This window comes from Ovis aries, chromosome 13, assembly GCF_016772045.2.
Source record: "Ovis aries strain OAR_USU_Benz2616 breed Rambouillet chromosome 13, ARS-UI_Ramb_v3.0, whole genome shotgun sequence".
Taxonomy (NCBI): Eukaryota; Metazoa; Chordata; class Mammalia; order Artiodactyla; family Bovidae; genus Ovis; species Ovis aries.
The window spans coordinates 30,160,414-30,179,050 of record NC_056066.1 but is presented as its reverse complement, the minus strand read 5'-3'; positions in this window follow the sequence as shown (position 1 = coordinate 30,179,050).

Here is an 18,637-nt window from a genome sequence, read left to right as displayed (position 1 = left end):
TATCTTTCTGTATATTTGTATCTATTTTAATTTATTTCCTCAGTGTTTCATAGTTTTTGTTGTACATCTCTTCTACCTATTTGGTTAAATTTTTACCTAAAAATTTTGTCATTTTTGATTCGTATTACCAAAATCAATGCTTGTAAGGTGTTTTTGTTTGTTTTTGCCTGTGATAACTCTTTGTTACTTTGTGTGGGCTTTCTCTAGTTGTGGCAAATAGGGGCTACTCTTCTTTGCAGTGTGCAGGCTTCTCATTGCAGTGGCTTCTCTTGTGCAGCACAGGCTCTAGCCACATGGGCTTCAGTAGTTGCAGCACATGGGCTTGGTAGCTGCAGCTCATGAGCTCTAGAGCATAGGCTCAGTAGTTGTGGCATGTGGGCTTAGTTGCTCTTGGTATATGGAATCTTTCCAGACCAAAGATCTAACCCATGTCCCCTGCATTGGGCAGGCTGATTCTTATCCACTGCACCACCAGGGAAGTCTGCTTGTGAGATTTTGAGGTTGTAGAACTACCAGTAATGTAAGTTGTCCCCTCTCAGCTGAGACTGAGCAAAGCAATCCTCTCCCTTCCTGTTTCAGCTCTCATAAAATAAACAAGTGTTTTTATTGATGGTCTATTTCGAGGCAAGTTTTATCATGCTTTTGTGAGTTCAAATTTAATGAATAAATGATACAAAACACCCAGCAGAAGGAAGAGAAAATTTTCCTATTTGTATGTAAGTCCACTCTGGACAGTGCTAGGTGATGCCCGTAATGGGTGATGAAACCATGGAGAAGATGGACATGCAGGTAAATCTGTGGATTCATGAGATGAGTTTTAAAAACCCTAGCACCCAATAACAAAGGTCAACAAAGGTCTGTCTAGTCAAGGCTGTTTTTTCCCAGTGGTCATGTATGGATGTGAGAGTTGGACTATACAGAAAGCTGAGCACCAAAGAATTGATACTTTTGAACTGTGGTGTTGGAGAAGACTCTTGAGAGTTCCTTGGACTGCAAGGAGATCCAACCTGTCCATCCTAAAGGAGATCAGTCCTGGGTGTTCATTGGAAGGACTGATGCTGAAGCTGAAACTCCAATACTTTGGCCACCTCATGCAAAGAGTTGACTCATTGGAAAAGACCCTGATGCTGGGAGGGATTGGGGGCAGGAGGAGAAGGGAACGATGGAGGATGAGATGGCTAGATGGCATCACTGACTTGATGGATGTGGATTTGAGTGGACTCCAGGAGATGGTGATGGACAGGGAGGCCTGGCGTGCTGTGATTCACGGGGTCGCAAAGAGTTGGACACTACTGAGTGACTGAACTGAACTGAAGCACCCAATATTTCTTTTAATGATCAAAGGATTCCCTCCATCATTAAAATTACTCTCTCAGATTATTATATTTTCTCCTAAAGCATTTAAAAGTCTTTGGAGGGCTTCTTTGGTGGCTCACTGGTACAGAATACACCTGCCAGTGTAGGTGACATGGGTTTGATCCTGGTGCAGGGAGATCCCACACATATGGAGCAGCTAAGCCTGTGTGCCACAGCTATTGAGTCAGTGCTCTAGAGCCCAGAAGCTACAACTCCTGAGCCCACATGCAGCTACTGGAGCCCACACACCCTAGAGTCTGTGCTCTGAGACAAGAGAAGCCACTGCAATGAGAAGCCCGCACACCACCACTAGAGAGTAGCCCCCACTTGCTGCAACTAAATAACAGCCTGTATAGCAACTAAGACCCAGCACAGTCAAATATAAATAAATAAAATTTAGAAAAAGAAAATAAACATCCTTGGAGCTGGTGAATTTATTGGACTAGTACTTCAACACCTGGTAGAGAAGAACTTGGGGGAAAAGATTTTAGGAAAGGTCGATTTGGGGCAGATATCTGAGTCACTGTCCCAGGGTAGACCTTATTAGTCATGGGGTACTGATAGTTTGGAGATTGATGATGCAGTTAGAGGGGCACCCAGGTAGCCAGAAGGGGCAAGGAAACTCTGAGTGCCTATTATGGTTTGGAGGGCACAGTTCAGGGAGTGAGGGGAGAACACATAAGTGGGTAATAAGAGTCTAAAGGAACTATTTACCTGCTTGCTTTATGTTACAAGTTTTCCTAGAGTCTTCCTGAAGCTTACCAGAAATTATTTTATTGACATGCCTCCTACCATGAACATTCAGTGCATTTGGCTCAGAGTAACAGTCATGATTATTTAGAATGAGTGCTAAATGCTATTTGTGTTTCACCAAATTGCTTTATAGTCATTAATTAAACAATTACTCAAATTGAAAATGTGTCTCTTAGGAGAATGTTTTTTTTAAAAAAAAAAAAGCGTAAAGAACATAATCCTCATTAAGAACTATTAGTCTGAGTGTGACAAGCTTCATTTTGTCTTATAGAAAACAGAGATGTGATGTGGTATTTAGTCCAAATAAATGGGTTATGACACATTCCACCCTTTAAAATGTTCCAAAGCTGATGGGATAAAAGGAGGAGATTTGCAGATGGTACAGCGAGCAAAGGCATCTAATGAACCCAGCGTTGCTACATAGCAACAGCATTAGCATTTCATTTGTTGGAATGAATTATTTGAGTTTTTCACTCTTTCAAAGGGTTTATGCAGTGATCTTTATGCAGCGGTGTAACTAATGATTAAAAAATGAACAAAGGCTTGAAAAATGGGACTTATTAATAAAGGTTACAAGACCTGAAATGATTAAATCTGCGAGAAGGCTGATGGAGTTCTTTAGTTAGGATGTTTCGGTGCCTGAATGAGGACTGTCCATAAGAGAATAACTAACCCTCCTTTCTCTCCATGGACTATATTAATAGATCTCAAAAGATGTCAGCCTGAACTACAATAGGAGTTATCAGGCTGAGATATAAGAAAGAACATCCTACTTACTTTGGCAGGAAAGACTAAAATAATTTAGCAAAGAAGACGTACAGTCTCATTCCCCTAAGAATTTTTCCTGTCCCTCCCTCCAAATTAGAACCAATTCTCTCTGGCCTGAGGGAGACAGGCATCATCTTGTTTGAAGACAGGGAACCCCTGATGCTTTGATGTCTGTTTTCAGCAGGATTGGTTGTTGCAGTCAGTGTACTATGCTCAATGCTATATAAGCCTACCACCATTCTGACCGTATGGCTTTATTCTTGTTATAAGAAAGATCTCAAATTAGAGGTTGAAAATGTAAAAATAACGATTGCTTTAGCCCCGAGGAATTCTTAAAGCATATCCATTTTCCTCACCGTGTATAACTATGAGTTCATTATTAGCAAGAGCAATTTTATTCATATTTCCTCACTGGCTTCCTCCTCCTCTGCCCCCCTCTTTTCCTCTCTCTCCCTTAATCTAACCCATGCAGAGTGGTTACTTGAGGGAATGGTTTTATGAATAAAGACTATATCCTTTACTCAAGAGCCTTGGTGTGCGATTACAGATTAAAGCTTTCATTTTGAAAGTCAGAGCAATATTCAGTTATAAAAATAGCAGTAGCAGCATTATTTTAATTATCGTACGTAGAAGCAGAAGAAAGATTTCAGACAAATACGGCATGGTAGCTTGTAGATTTCAAGGGCTGCACTCTGACTAATTGTACCAGAGTTCATGCTGGGGCCAAACAGCCACCTCTTGGGGAAAGTACAGATGTTATTCCTGTATCAGACATTGGTTGCACTGATTCTGTGTGTCTTGTGGTTCCTCTGTTCTGTTTTCTTTTTGCTTCAGATCCCATAGCTAATTCACCTCCCACTACACATAGGCACTATAGCTTTCTAGTCCTCACTACAAGAATTTACTATGTGCTCCTGAACTGCTGTTTCCAGGTGATGTCAAATATATACCTCCTATGGAACATTTGGACATGCCTACACTAAAAAATTGCGTGTTTCTCTGAAATTAAAATTTAACTGTGTTTCTGTTCTATGTGTCATGTGCTAAATCTGGCAGTCCTACAACTAGCTGGCATTTTCATTACCTTAATGATGTAAATATGATTATTTCAAATGGGTGGTTGTCTACTGCAACCCCATGGTAGTGAATACTAAAAATTCTTCAAGTGTAGCAATTTGGTACAGACTCAGAGTTTGACGTGGGAGTTGATTTAAGATGAACAGAATACCTTAGAGTAGAGAAGCCAAGTGAGCTAAGTTTTTTTGGTCTGGTCCATGGATTTTTCTTAGCAGAATAGAAATTTTGTGATTGTTTTTACCCATGAAACTAAAAAGAAACGAAGATGTCAGAAGGCAGATGGCTCACGGTGGACCAGAGTTGAAAGGGTACCATGTTGATCATTGAATGCATTTGCAAGTAATGCAAGTGAGGTATATAGCCAGTGCTGATAAATGTTCTGTATGTAATCAAGAAGAATGTGGATTCTGTTGTTTTTGTGTAGAGCATCTCTCAATATCAATTAGGTCAAGTTAGTTGACATTATCCAACTCTACTGTATTCTTGCTCAATTTGTACTTGTTCCAACAGTTTTTGTGTGAGAGAGATTAAAATATCTGATTACACTGTGGATCTCTCTCTGTATTCCTGCAGTTTTATAATCAGTTTGTTTTTGCTTCATGGATTTTGAAGCTCTGTAATTAGAGGTTTAAACCAAGATTACTGTGTCTTCCTGATTAACAGATATCTTTTTCTTTACTCTGTATGAAATGACTGTCTTTGTCCTGCAAAATAATCTTTGTTCTAGAGTGCACTTCATCTGATAATACTGAAGCCACTCCAGCTTTCTTTTTATTAAATTTCAGACTATATCTTTTCCCATTTGCTTTCTTTTCGTCAATTTGTGTCTTTATATTTAAAGTATGTTTCTTATAGGCAGACCATTGTATCTTGTTCAATATGACTATCCCTGCCTTTTAATCCAGTGTTTAGATCATTTATACTTAATGTGATTACTGATATGATTATGTTGGAGCTTTTTATCTTGCTACAGGTTTTCTCTATGATCCAAAAATAGAGCATTCCTGTGAAAACTTTTGTAAACCAAAATGATATGAAGCAAGGAAGCAACTACCTTTCTTTGTAAAATTGAAAATCCTTTTTGGATTTCTTTTGGTTAGCAAAAGGAGATACTAATATAGGTCTTCAAAAAAGTGAAGTGGCATAAAATAAAATTGCGAAAAGCAGGGGATATTGTATTTGCTGACTGTTCGTGTCGTTTTTCTTGATTCCCGTTTTACTCTCATTTGCCTTTTTTGGATGTGTGTATTTTTTATGATTCCATTTTTTCTCCTTTGTTGGCTTATTAACTAGAATTCTGTGTTTTTCTGTTTTGGTGGTTGCTTTAAGTATTACCCAATTTTATATGTCTCCTTGGTACTGCCCAGACTGCTAACCATGCTACCAGTTCTGTGCCTTTATTCTCTCTGGTTCTTCTGCTGGAGATATTCTCCTCATACAGGAAACTCCAAGGCTCACTCCCCCATTTCACTTGCCTCTGCTCAAACACCCCTTCATCAGAGAATCCCTTCCTGACCTCCTAATCTAAGGTAGCTCCCTAATCCTAGTCTGACACTTTACCTCTTAATCCTGCTCAGCTTTTCTTCATAGCCCATATCATCTCATGATGCATATTTGTTTGTTTATTATCTCTTTCTCCTCACTGTGCTTGTTTCACTAAAGCATGTGACTTTGTTTAGCTCACTGTTGGATTTCCAGTATGTAGAAAAGTACCTGATATATCAAGTCAGTAGTACTTGTTTTGTTTTTTTTGCGGGGTTTTTTGTTGTTGTTGTTTTGTTTCGCTTTTTGTTTTGGCTCATTGGGTCTTCATTGCAGTGCTCAGACTTTTTCTAGTTGTGGAGTGCAGGAGCTTTTCTAGTTGAGGCGTACCGGTTCAGTAGTTGCAGTGTATGGGCTCAGCAGTTGTGGCACATGGTCTCAGTGTGTGGGTTTTTCTAGTCGTGGTGTGTGGGTTGCAGTGTGTGGGTTTTTCTAGTTGTGGTACATGAGTTCTCTGGTTGTGGTGCGCACATCCCACAATCAACCAGAGAACTAGTTGCCCTGTGGCATCTTAGTTCCCTGACCAAGGATTGAACCCTTGTCCTCTATATTGGAAAGAAAGAAAGAAAGTGAAGTTGCTCAGTCGTGTCCGACTCTGTGTAACCCCATGGACTGTAGCCTACCAGGCTCCTCCATCCATGGAATTTTCCAGGCAAGAGTACTGGAGTGGGTCGCCATTTCCTTCTTCCCCATATTGGAAATCAGATTCTTAACCACTGGACCGCCAGGGAAGTCCCTCCTTACTACTTGTTGAGTGAAAGAACAGTGGAACTTGGAACAGTGAGAGAGAGAGAATAATATGCAGTTTGGTGTCTAGTTTCACGTGCTGTAGCATCTGACCACCAGAATGCATTTGGCTGAACCAACTGGAGAGACGAGTGCTGCTTCATCCAAGTCACCCCTCTGGCCATGGCGCTGCCAAAACTGTACACTTGATAGGAAGGGATAACCTTTATCATCAGAGGAACACCTAATGGTGAGGCAAACACGAGGAAAAGGCTTACAGGGCACTTTTGTGTTCATTTCTTTGCATTGTACGATTCCCAACACACCCTGCCTTTCCTTTCTCGTACTTACACTCTAGCTGACTTTTTGTCACAGAGTTCACAACACCAGAAAGCTCAGAACTTTGGTATTTAGAGGTCAGGATTTTTTTTTTTAATCTATTTATTTATTTCTGGCTGTGCTGGTCTTGGTTGCTGCACAGGCTTTCCCAAGTTGCGGTGAGTAGGGCTACTCTTTTGTTGCGGTGCGCCAGCTTCTTCTTTCGGTGGCCTCTCATTGTGGAGCACAGGCTCTAGGCATGTGAGCTTTAGTAGCTGTAGCATGTGGGCTCAGTAGTTGCAGCTCTGGGCTCCACAGCACAGGCTCAATAGCTGTGGTCCATATGCCTGTGACATGTGGGATCTTCCTGGACCAGAGATTGAACCCATGTCTCCTACACTGGCAGGTAGATTCTTTACCAATGAGCCACCAGGGAAGCTAGGAAAAAAAATTTTTTAATATAAATTTATTTATTTTAATTGGAGGTTAATTACTTTACAATATTGTATTGGTTTTGCCATACATCAACATGAATCTGCCACAGGTATACACGTGTTCCCCATCCTGAACCCCCCTCCCACCTCCCTTCCCGTACCATCCCCCTGGGTCGTCTCAGTGCACCAGCCCCAAGCATCCAGTATCATGCATCGAACCTGGACTGGCGATTCATTTCATATATGATATTATACATGTTTCAATGCCATTCTCCCAAATCATCCCACCCTTTCCCTCATCAGCAGATGAATGGATAAGAAAGCTGTGGTACATATACACAATGGAGTATTACTCAGCCATTAGAAAGAATATATTTGAATCAGTTCTAATGAGGTGGATGAAGAGTGAAATAAGCCAGAAAGAAAAACACCAATACAGTATAATAATGCATATATATGGAATTTAGAAAGATGGTAACGATAACCCTGTATGTGAGACAGCAAACAAGACAGAGATGTATAGAAGTCTTTTGGAAAAAAAAAATGTTTTTTTTTTTTCAGGAAAACAAATGATATGTTTAAGCAGATAAAGAGGGAGAGAGTGAATGATAAAATGCAGTATTTGAGAATTCTTTGTGAGGAGCCTTAGGAATTTTTTTAAAGTTAATTTATTTGACTCTTGGGCTTCCCAGGTGGCTCAGTGGTAAAAGATTCACCTGCCAATGTAGGAGACACAAGTTCGATCCCTGGGTTGAAAGATTCCCTGAAAGGAAATGGCAACTCACTCCAGTATTGTTGCCTGGAAAATTCCATGGACAGAAGAGCGTGGTGGGCTACAGTCCATGGGGTTGCAAAGAATCAGACACGACTGAGCACAGAACACACATTTGACTGTGCTGGGTCTTAGTTACAGCATGCAGGATGTAATCACTTAGTTTTAGCCTGTGGTATTTAGTCAAACCTGGGCCCCCTGCATTGGGAGCATGCAGTCTTAGGCACCAGACCACCAGGGAAGTCCTAAGAATTCTCTGCACTGTTTTTTTTTTTTAAAACAACTTTTCTATAAGTCTGTAATCACTTCCAAATACGACATAAAGAGAATAAATTCAGGCATCTTCGCTTCCACCCTTCCTCTTATTCCTATAGTAACAAGGTCTTCAAGCCCTGTTGTTTCTCTTATCATCTGACTCTGTACCCACTGCCTTACTTCATTTCCCTCTGGCCATACCCCACTTCCTGTTCCTGCTGCTCTCATATCCTCTTACCTAGACTCTGGTAGCAATTTCTGGAACTGGCCTCCTGAGGCAAGCCACTCCTGGCTGCCATCCACCCCACATATGGCTTCTTGAATGCTTGGCCTGATAAACAGACCTAATCATATTGCTCTTCTTCTGGAAAGCCTGAGATGTCCCCTTGTTGCCCACAGAACAGAGCGCCAGCCCCTGGCTTTTAGAGCTTGATGCCCCTACACAATGAGCCCCACATGTTCTTCTCAGACAAATTTCCCACCAGGCCCCTCTGTGTCCATCCCATTTCATTCCCTGCCGTTCCAAGAACACACTCACGCTTTCTGTTCTCTTTGCTCTCTATCTCGCTTTGCTTTCCATCAAGGGACTTCTTCAACTGCTTTCTCTTCTGGAAGTCTCCCCAAGGGTTCCCAGTCATTGAGGATTTTCTCTGGAAAAGTGCACATCTATAGCACTGTAGTTTATACCTTTGTTACGGTGTTTACATTCTTGGCTTTACCTCTAGTCTGTGAAGACTTTGACAGAAACAAACATATCTTATTCATCTCTCTCTCCCCAAATAGGTTTGCTGAATTGAAATGACTTAATTTTTTTTTTTGACCAAGGGAATTAGTATGACATTTTGATTTTTATTTTAAAATTTACTTTATTATTATAATTTTTTAAATTTTTGGCTGTACCATGCAGCATGCAGAATCTTTATTTCCCAACCAAGAATTGAACCTATGCTCTCTGCATTGAAAGCATGGTGTCTTAACCACTGGACTACCAGAGGAAGTTCCTATTTTTAAATTAAAAAAAAATTTTTTTTAATTGGGAGTAATGGTGCACAGCTTATGGGATCTCACTTCCTCAATCTGGAAGGGCAGAGTCCCAGCCACTGGACCACCATGGAATGCCCTGATTTAATTTCAAGTTTCATGATCATCACCCAAATGGCTATTTCCACAGAGCCCTTGTCCATAAAACAGTTTCATTTGAATCATACTTATTTTTACCATAACTTTCAAAAGACCCAATCAGCTAAATTCTTCTGTAGAGTACTCTGTTGTGTGAAGGCACATAAACGACCAAATGTCTTGACTGCTCCAAAAAAAAAAAACAAAACACATGTGACTGTATAATTTGGTGAGCAGTTATGTTCTGAACAGTTCAGAAAGATTTTTACCATAGCTGAAATCATGCTTTGTCTTGTATTCTTAAATACAGGTGCTTATGCAGGTTTCTGTTTTAAACAATGCTTACTATAAAGTATTATGACAAGCACCCTTTCAATAGGAATACATGCACACCTGCATAGGTGGGGACCAGCTAGTTTCAATGTCTAAAAAAAAAAAAAAAAAAAAACTTTTATGAAATTTCTGTTTATTCACTATCTTATTTTAGCATAATTTTATTTATTTTTGCCACAGATGACTATCACTGGAATCAGGTATTGAATTTTGTCTTTTTTGAAAAAGAAAATGGATGAAAAAGAAATGTATACAGCGATTTCCAAAATCTTTTCATCAATTTTATTGGCTGTGAAGATTTTATGTTCCATAAAATATGTCTAAATGGTATTAATTTAAAGAGACTCAAAGCAGTACAACATGGTAAAATTGCTGACATTTGTGCTGTCTGGTTAAGAGCTCTAGTATTTCAAGGCTGGTAATATTCTAGAATGTTACAAATAATGGGTGACTTGGTTTTGTGGATTCTCCTATACAAGTAGAAGGGTTTTCCTCATTTGTTCCTTTAATCTGTTTTTTTTAATCTGGGACCATATGTTTCAAGAAATAAAATATTATGGTATTTGAAATTAAAAGACGCTTACTCCTTGGAAGAAAAGTTATGACCAACCTAGATAGCATATTCAAAAGCAGAGACATTACTTTGCCGACTAAGGTCCGTCTAGTCAAGGCTATGGTGTTTCCTGTGGTCATGTATGGATGTGAGAGTTGGTCTGTGAAGAAAGCTGAGCACCGAATAATTGATGCTTTTGAACTGTGGTGTTGGAGAAGACTCTTGAGAGTCCCTTGGACTGCAAGGAGATCCAACCAGTCCATTCTAAAAGAGATCAGTCCTGGGTGTTCTTTGGAGGGAATGATGCTAAAGCTGAAACTCCAGTACTTTGGCCACCTCATGCGAAAAGTTGACTCATTGGAAGAGACTCTGATGCTGGGAGGGATTGGGGGAGGGAGGAAAAGGGGGCGACCGAGGATGAGATGGCTGGATGGCATCACTGACTCGATGGACGTGAGTCTGAGTGAACTCCAGGAGATGGTGACGGACAGGGAGGCCTGGTATGCTGCGATTCATGGGGTCGCTAAGAGTCGGACACAACTAAGTGACTGAACTGAACTGAAGATCCATTTTACTATTTACTAAAGATCCATTTGTTTTTAGTCTTCCTTCTTGAGTTTACTATTTTTTTCTTGAAATTAGTGGTATTTTTCTAACACATTTATGAGATGGTCATTGAACTCTAGGGAAATCACATTTTTATATTTATTTTACTTCCAGGGGCCTAAGATTTAATGTTTCTACTTCTTTGGTCTCTATTTTAATTTTCAAACTATGAGGGATAATTTAATCTAATTTTGCTTTTGGATTTGTCACAGATAACTAGATTCAAAGGTATTTTTAATTACTCACAAAGTGTGATTCTCTTCAGTCCTCCAGAATTCTGAGAGATTACAGAAGTCTTTTAATTGGTTTTCATACATACACTCCTAATCATAATTGTCTGTGAATGCTCAGATCTATTCACCCTGCCTTGTTTCTTCTTACAGAAGGGGTCAGCACGACTCCACGGAGAGGACCAAGCACTTTGCACAGGGTAGCAGAGGCATTTTGCTCAAGCCTCTGAATGCTGAGACAGCCCAGCTTGGACTGACCATAGATTCTTGATTTGTTCAATTGCTGTTGACAGTTTCACTGGATTCCTACAGTCTAGGGAATTTTTCTGCTTTCTGAGTCCTTGAATTACAGAGTTATGTCAAGGACATTTTGGGGTTTAGAACACATATCTATTACAGACCTTGTGTGCTCAGTTGCTCATTCGTATCCAAGTCTTTGTGAACGCCCTGGACTGTAGCCCACCAGTCTCCTCTGTCCATGGAAATCTCCAGACAAGAATAGGGGAGGGGGTTGCCATTTCCCTCTCCGGGGGGGAGGGGGGACCCATGTCTCCTGCATCTCCTGCATCGGCAGGCGAGTTCTTTACCACTGTGCTACCTTCTAATTACTCCCTTATCATCGTCTTCCTCTTCAGCCCACCCCACCCCCAGTGCCTTCCTGTCTTTCTCAGTTATGCTTTGAACCAGTTTTGGTGGAGGATTTGAATAATTTAGTAGATACATTGCAGTTGATGGGAGAGGACCTCATACCTATTCAAACCCCTTCAGTTCTTATCTGCCTGCCCTTATGGGATCATATCTTGCCTGTGTTGATCGTCTCACCTTGTTACTCTTGCCATGACAATAACTGATTTCGACTAATGATCCTGAAGTATGTTTTAATAGCAAGATCTTTGATTTACTGGTACAAAAATTTCCAAAGTATTGCTTTATGTCCCACAAATGACACAGAACCATTCTTGTTACATCTTGTACACACACCATCCTGTTCTCAGCAGCACTTTTCACTCTGATTCTTTCACAGGCTTTACTCATTACAGAAAAGTCTAATTGTTCCAGTATATCCTTTGTCCTGTGGGCTCCATACTAGCTGCACAGGCTTGTGCACAGACATTCCAGCAATCCCTACACTCTGATATGTGAACTTTTAAGCCAGCTTGGCTGTCCAAAACTAGCTTGCCCCTGGCACAGACAAATCACTTTTCTGAGGCCTGAGCTGCCTACTCCCTAAGCAAAGCTAACCCTTCTCACCAAGGAGCTCCAAGGACTACCTCCTGATATTCGTAATTGTGACAGCAATACCACCCTTTTCAGAGTCATCTTTGATTTTTCTTTCTTTGCAGAGTCCACATCCAACCATTCACTAAACCTGACTTCAAAGGTGTGACTGGAACACCGCTATGATGGAAGTTGGGGACTTAGGTTTGAATCTGGACTCTAATAACTGGGAACCTCTGCTATAGACAGATGACCCTCTGGATTGCTGGCCTATTTCTTCCAGGCTCTGTACTTCCCCATTGACCACCCACGCCTTCTGTTAGACTAGCACATTGCTGTTCAAGGCCACAGAACAGCATTACTCAAGTGTGGGCGATTTCCAGGACAGCCGCTCTATGTAAGTGCTGCAGGTCACAGGTACAATTTCATTTTACTCAGTTCTAATCCTGAGATGCCCTTTAGTAAAACTCAGAATTCTTATGAAAGAAATTTTCCCTCATTTTCAGGAAAGAGTATTACCACCTACTGTGCTTTAGCTGAGTGGACTATGATTTTCCTGAATTACATACCAAGTTTTGGACTTATTAGCCAAAAGTTAAATCAACTGCTGGGTTAGAACTTGCCATGTTGTATTTGCAAATTGACTCTGGTATTTTTGTTTTCTTTACTGAAGTACTGATGGGAATTACTCTCCCTTCTTGGTTATCTTATAAGTATTCTTTCCTATTTGTTCTTATATTTTCTCTCCCCTCACAGTTGTTGTGGAAATTTGAGCTTTTTTCTTCAGTTTTTATTGAATATAAGAATAAAGTGTGTAATGTGAGAAGACTACATATATATAGAAATATATATGATATATATAGTAATAAGTTCTGATATTAATGAGTTGTGACAGATTCTACAAGAGAATATATAGGTTTTAGTATTTTTCAGTTATTCTTGTTCAATGGAGTTATGCTGGACACTGACATATTTTCATTTCTGATGGAAAAGAACAGTTAGTCTAACTTTCTCTGTTCAAAGATTATGTTTAAATAGAGGGTTTCAGTACAGTATTTTTTAACGCCTAGCATAGTACAAAATGTTTCTCACTTTTTGGAGTAATCTTGAAAATTAGTGTTTGAGTGGATTTGTTTAAAATACATAAAGAATGTTAATTAACAAACCATTTGACAATACGTGGTAAAATTGAAAATGTGTGTTGGCCTATGGCCCATCAGTTCCTCTTCCAGCCACATAGAGGCATTCTGCAAATGAGCACTATGGCAGCAGGTAAACACACATCTTAGTAGCTAAGGAGATAACATTAAAACCTGATAAACACTGAGCATTGCTATTTGTTCCAAGTATTTTACATCCGTAATCTTATATAATCCTACTGCATTTTACCACCCTACACAACTCTTGTATTAGGTATAAATTTGGGTTGATTTTCTTTAAGATAGGATTCTAAGAATCTGCTCATCATTATACATTTACTTTATCATTTTAAATATTTGTGTTTATGCTGCTTTATAGAAGTCTTAGCTTATTAGATAATATTTCTAATACAAAGTGCACTATAAAGTTGGTGAGGTCATCATGACATTAACATGAATAACCCTAATGTTTCACTTTTCAGGGATTTTTGTTTTAGGGTCCTAAATAAAAGGTAAACACCTGTAGTACATTGGGATAAATTTCATTGAAATGTATCAGGGCTACATGAAAAAGGGATACAATTTAGTCAATGGACAAAAAATGAGGCTTAAATCGAAATACATACCAAGTGGCAAATAATACAGTTCTCTTCAAATTTAATAATTAATATTTTGCTTATAGAAAATTGCTAGTACTGTTTTCCTTTGATCTTAAAACATTTTATCAGAGGAAGATAATATGAAAATATCTTTAAGTGTAAAAAAAAAGAATATTGAAAGATGAATAACAACCAGATATTAAAGCTTATTCTAAAGTCATAATATCTGTAATGTCTTATGGAAAAACTTAAACAGACTTTTTGGTCAACAAAATAATTGAAGGTGTGATATTGATTCAGTCATGAAGTTCAGCGTTTTTGCTGCCTTCTGACCTATGACTCAAGCTTATTCTTCACATCATATTCTTTACTTGTTTGATTCTGCTTCCATTTAATTTCTACCTGTTTCACAAGTATTATCCCCCTTACCCTCTACTATTATATTATAATTGTATTTGTTTTTCGTATTTTACAATCACTGCTTTTCTCTCTTGAATGGACACATTAAATGCTGGTTGCTTCCAAATCATAAATCTTTGAATGTCTTTTTTTCTTTTCATCTCAGTACAATGTTCTAATTTTTTGATATCACAGATTCTTTTCATTAATTCCATTTTTTTCTGTTTTCTCAATTGCAATGGAAGACTGTACACAGAGTATTACTGCTCACAGATTGTTTCTAATTGTGAGACTCTTCCTAAAAGATCTTATAGCTAATGATGTACTGAGACACATTTTCAATAACAGAAAAAAAAAAAAAAAAAGCCGGGGAAGATCCTGCTGCTAAGCTGCTAAGTCGCTTCAGTCGTGTCCGACTCTGCGCAACCCCATAGACGGCAGCCCACAAGGCTCCCCTGTCCCTGGGGATTCTCCAGGCAAGAACACTGGAGTGGGTTGCCATTTCCTTCTCCAGTGCATGAAAGTGAAAGGTGAAAGTGAAGTCGCTCAGTCGTGTCCGACTCTTAGCGCCCCCATGGACTATAGCCTACCAGGCTCCTCCGTCCATGGGATTTTCCAGGCAAGAGTACTGGAGTGGGGTGCCATTGCCTTCTCTGGGGAAGATCCTAAGCTATGGGAATTCTGGAAAATAAAACTTAGTGTTTGAAGGGTTTGTTTTGTGTTTTGCTAGAAATCCCCTTTTTATACCAGTTTTCAGTTTTGCCTGGATACCATGCTAGGTATGAAGTGTAACTATGTTCAACCAAATAAGTCCTATTGAGAGTTCTTTTGAAGCACTGAAGAGTTTTATCCCATGGATAATCTATTACATCATATCTGTCAAAAATTACTACTATACAAACATAACAGTCAAGGAAAGTCAACTAAAATTTTTTCCACCCATTTCTCTGATCCTTGTCTCTGGCAACTACCGATTTCTTCTCTGTATATATGAGCCTTTTTGCTTTTTTGTTTTAGATTGCACACATAGAATAGGTCATATGGTATTTGTCTTTTTTGTCTCTGCCTTACTTAGCATAATACCCTCAAGGTCCATCATGTTGTTACAAATGGCAAGACTGCCTTCTTTTTTATGGCTGAATAATATTCCAGTGTGCACATGTACCATGATTTCTTTATCCATTTATCTACTGATAACACAGGTTGTTGCCATATCTTGGCTATTGTAAATGATGTTGCATTTTCAAGTTTGTATTTTGGAATTATTTGGATAAATACTCAGAATTTGAATTTCTGGGTCATCTGAAAGTTCTATTTTTAATTTTTTGAAAAACTGCCATACTGTTTTCCATATTGACTGCACCACTCTGTATTCCTACCAACAGTGCACAGTGGTCCACTTTTTCCACATCCTCACCAAAAGTTCCTTCTTATCTTTCTAATAATAGCCATTCTATTAGGTGTGAGATGGTACCTCACTGCGGCCAACAATTATTGTTCATAACTGACTCTGTTCTAAGCACTTTCTCATTAATCCATATGATAACCTGTGAGATAAGTATTATATTCCCAATCCACAGGTAAGACAGTGGATATTCAAGAAGATAAAAGAATAAGTTCTTAATATACTAACTTATAGGATCTTCCTGACCAAGATTCAGCTTGTAAAGAATCTGCCTGCAATGCAGGATACCTGGGTTCCATCCCTGGGTCGGGAAGATCCTCTAGAGAAGGGAATGGCTACCCACTCCAGTATTCTTGCCCGGAAAATTCCATGGACAGAGGAGCCTGGCCACAGTCCATGGGGTCATAGAGAGCTGGACACAGCTGAGTGACTAGCTACCATACCATGCTAACTCACCTAGATTTTATCTGTAAAAGCAGGAAAAACTGAATTTTTGATGTTAAGACTATAGTTCTTGAATTCTCTAGAGAAACCTTACTTGCCAAGGCACATATCTCTTCCATAGCATTCCTGTCAAGCGATCATGTCACAAGTCCTTGAAAACTTCCACTAATGGAGCATTTTACCTTCCAAGATATCCCATTAATCTGTGAGTAGCTCACAGTTCTCATTCTTATGAAATTCCAGCTCCACAGTCTTTAGAAATTAAGTCCAGATTCTCCCTCAAGTAACTACTCTGCAGTTATTAATTTGAATAATTATGTCATCTTCTCCAAAAACTGGATCACTATTAAAACTTCAGTTTGTGCTTGCATTGAGGCCATGTAGGAAGAAGGGAATTTATAAGGGCAAGTTATGATCTGATAGGTCCTAGTGGCCCCTACAAGCTAATTACAGTGAACACTCACTCTCCATGGTAGAGCCTCTGAAGACTTGGAATGAGTAGCATTCAGGAATTATGACCAGATGCTCTCATTTCATCAAATAGAGTTACCCAAAGCCTGTACACTTACAAATCTTGAGCCTTCTATGTCCTAAGTCAGTAGATTGTGGGTATGTTGCTGTCTTTTCTACAACTCTCTGGTCAGCTTTTTATTTTTCAGATTTCTTTTTTTAAAATGCTTTTTAAATTTCTTTTTCATTAAAGTATAATTTCTTTACAATGTTGTGTTGGTTTCTGCTATGCAACAGTGTGAATCAGCTGTAGCCTGCCAGGCTCCTCTCTCTATGAATTCTCCAAGCAGGAATACTGGAGTGGGTTGCCATTCCCTTCTCTAGAGGATCTTCCCAACCCAGGGATGGAACCTAGGTCTCCTGCATTGCAGGCAGATTCTTGACTGTCTGAGCCACCAGGGAAGCCCAATCCACTGTATATACACATATATCCCCTCCTGCTTAAGCCTTCCTCAAACCCACTATATGTTATATAGCAGCTTCCCACTAGCTATCTATTTGACACATGGTAGTGTATATGTCCGGAGAAGGCAATGGCACCCCACTCCAGTACTCTTGCCTGGAAAATCCCATGGACGGAGAAGCCTGGTAGGCTGCAGTCCATGGGGTCGCTAAGAGTCGGACATGACTGAGCGACTTCACTTTGACTTTTCACTTTCATGCATTGGAGAAGGAAATGGCAACCCACTCCAGTGTTCTTGCCTGGAGAATCCCAGGGATGGGGGAACCTGGTGAGCTGCCGTCTACGGGGTCGCACAGAGTCAGACACGACTGAAGCGACTTAGCAGCAGCAGCAGCAGCAGCAGCAGCAGTATATATGCCAGTACCACTCTCTTAATTTGTCCCACCTTCTCCTTCTCCCTCTGTGTCCACAAGTCCATTCCCTATGTCTGCATCTCTATTCCTACCCTGCAAGTAGGTTTTAGTTTTTTATAATTTTTATTTTTTTGTCATTCTGAAAGCTATATTCTCTCTCCATAGCATTCTACTTGGATACATTTTACTTCTTTCCTGTTCAGTCCACAGAGACTTCATGCAGAGATCCATAACATGTTTCATCTTTAATGAAAACTCCAAGTTGCCCCTGGAAGTTCCCTTTGGCCTATTTTAACATTCAAAGGGAAAATTAAGACAGAAATCTCAGCCCTCTTGACTAGTAAGCCCTCTCAGTTTCAGAGACATTGGGGCAATCACATTTAATTTGTGATTTATGGTTTCTATAGAAGCAGAGAATTCCTTGAGGGTAGGTGTCAAGCCTGATAGTTTTCTTTTTCCAAAGATGGGATTAGAGTTCAGTGCTCTACTCAACAAATATTTGTTAGAGAAGAAGTAGGTTCTAGTTGATTCTGGATCTTCATGTTTGAATTGTAGTTTGAGGGGGTTTTGTTTTCACTGAGGTGGTAAATAAACAGTCTGTTCTTATAAACATGACTGAAACATTTTGCTGGCAGGGGAGAGATGAGAAAGAGGTATAAAATGGCATGGGTTTGGATCAGAGGAAAAGAGGAGAGATGAAAGTTGAATTGAAGAATTGGAGTCAGAATGGAGGATTTATGTATTCGATGCTAGGATGTAAGTAAGCTAGCTGACAAAATGATGAAGAGGAATATGGAGGTGATGGTGGTTCTGTATGTATGTGTCTGTGTGTATGTGTCTGTGTGTACGAGTGAGGGTGTAAAGATAACAGTAAAGGCTTCTTGAAAAGAGATCAACAGAATAGGGACTTCCTGGATGTCCAGTGGTTGACTCCGAGCTTCCAGTGCAGGAGCTGTCCTCGGGTTTGACCCCAGGTTGCGAACTAATATCCCACATGCCAAGTGGCGTGGCCAAATTAAAAAAAAAAAGGAAAAAGGAAATCAACAGAATAAACCCACATGAGATGAAAATCCACGAGAAAAGTAGTGTGACACAGAAAGATGGAGAAATGTGACAGATCCTGAAGTAGCCAGTGGCATCAGCAGCAGAGCAGACTTCCCACACTGAGTGCTTATCACAGTGAGGAAGGAATGGAAAAGATTGTTTCAGGTGAATGGCAAAGTAAGAAGCAGATGGAGTCCACATTCATTTAAGGGAATGTCAGA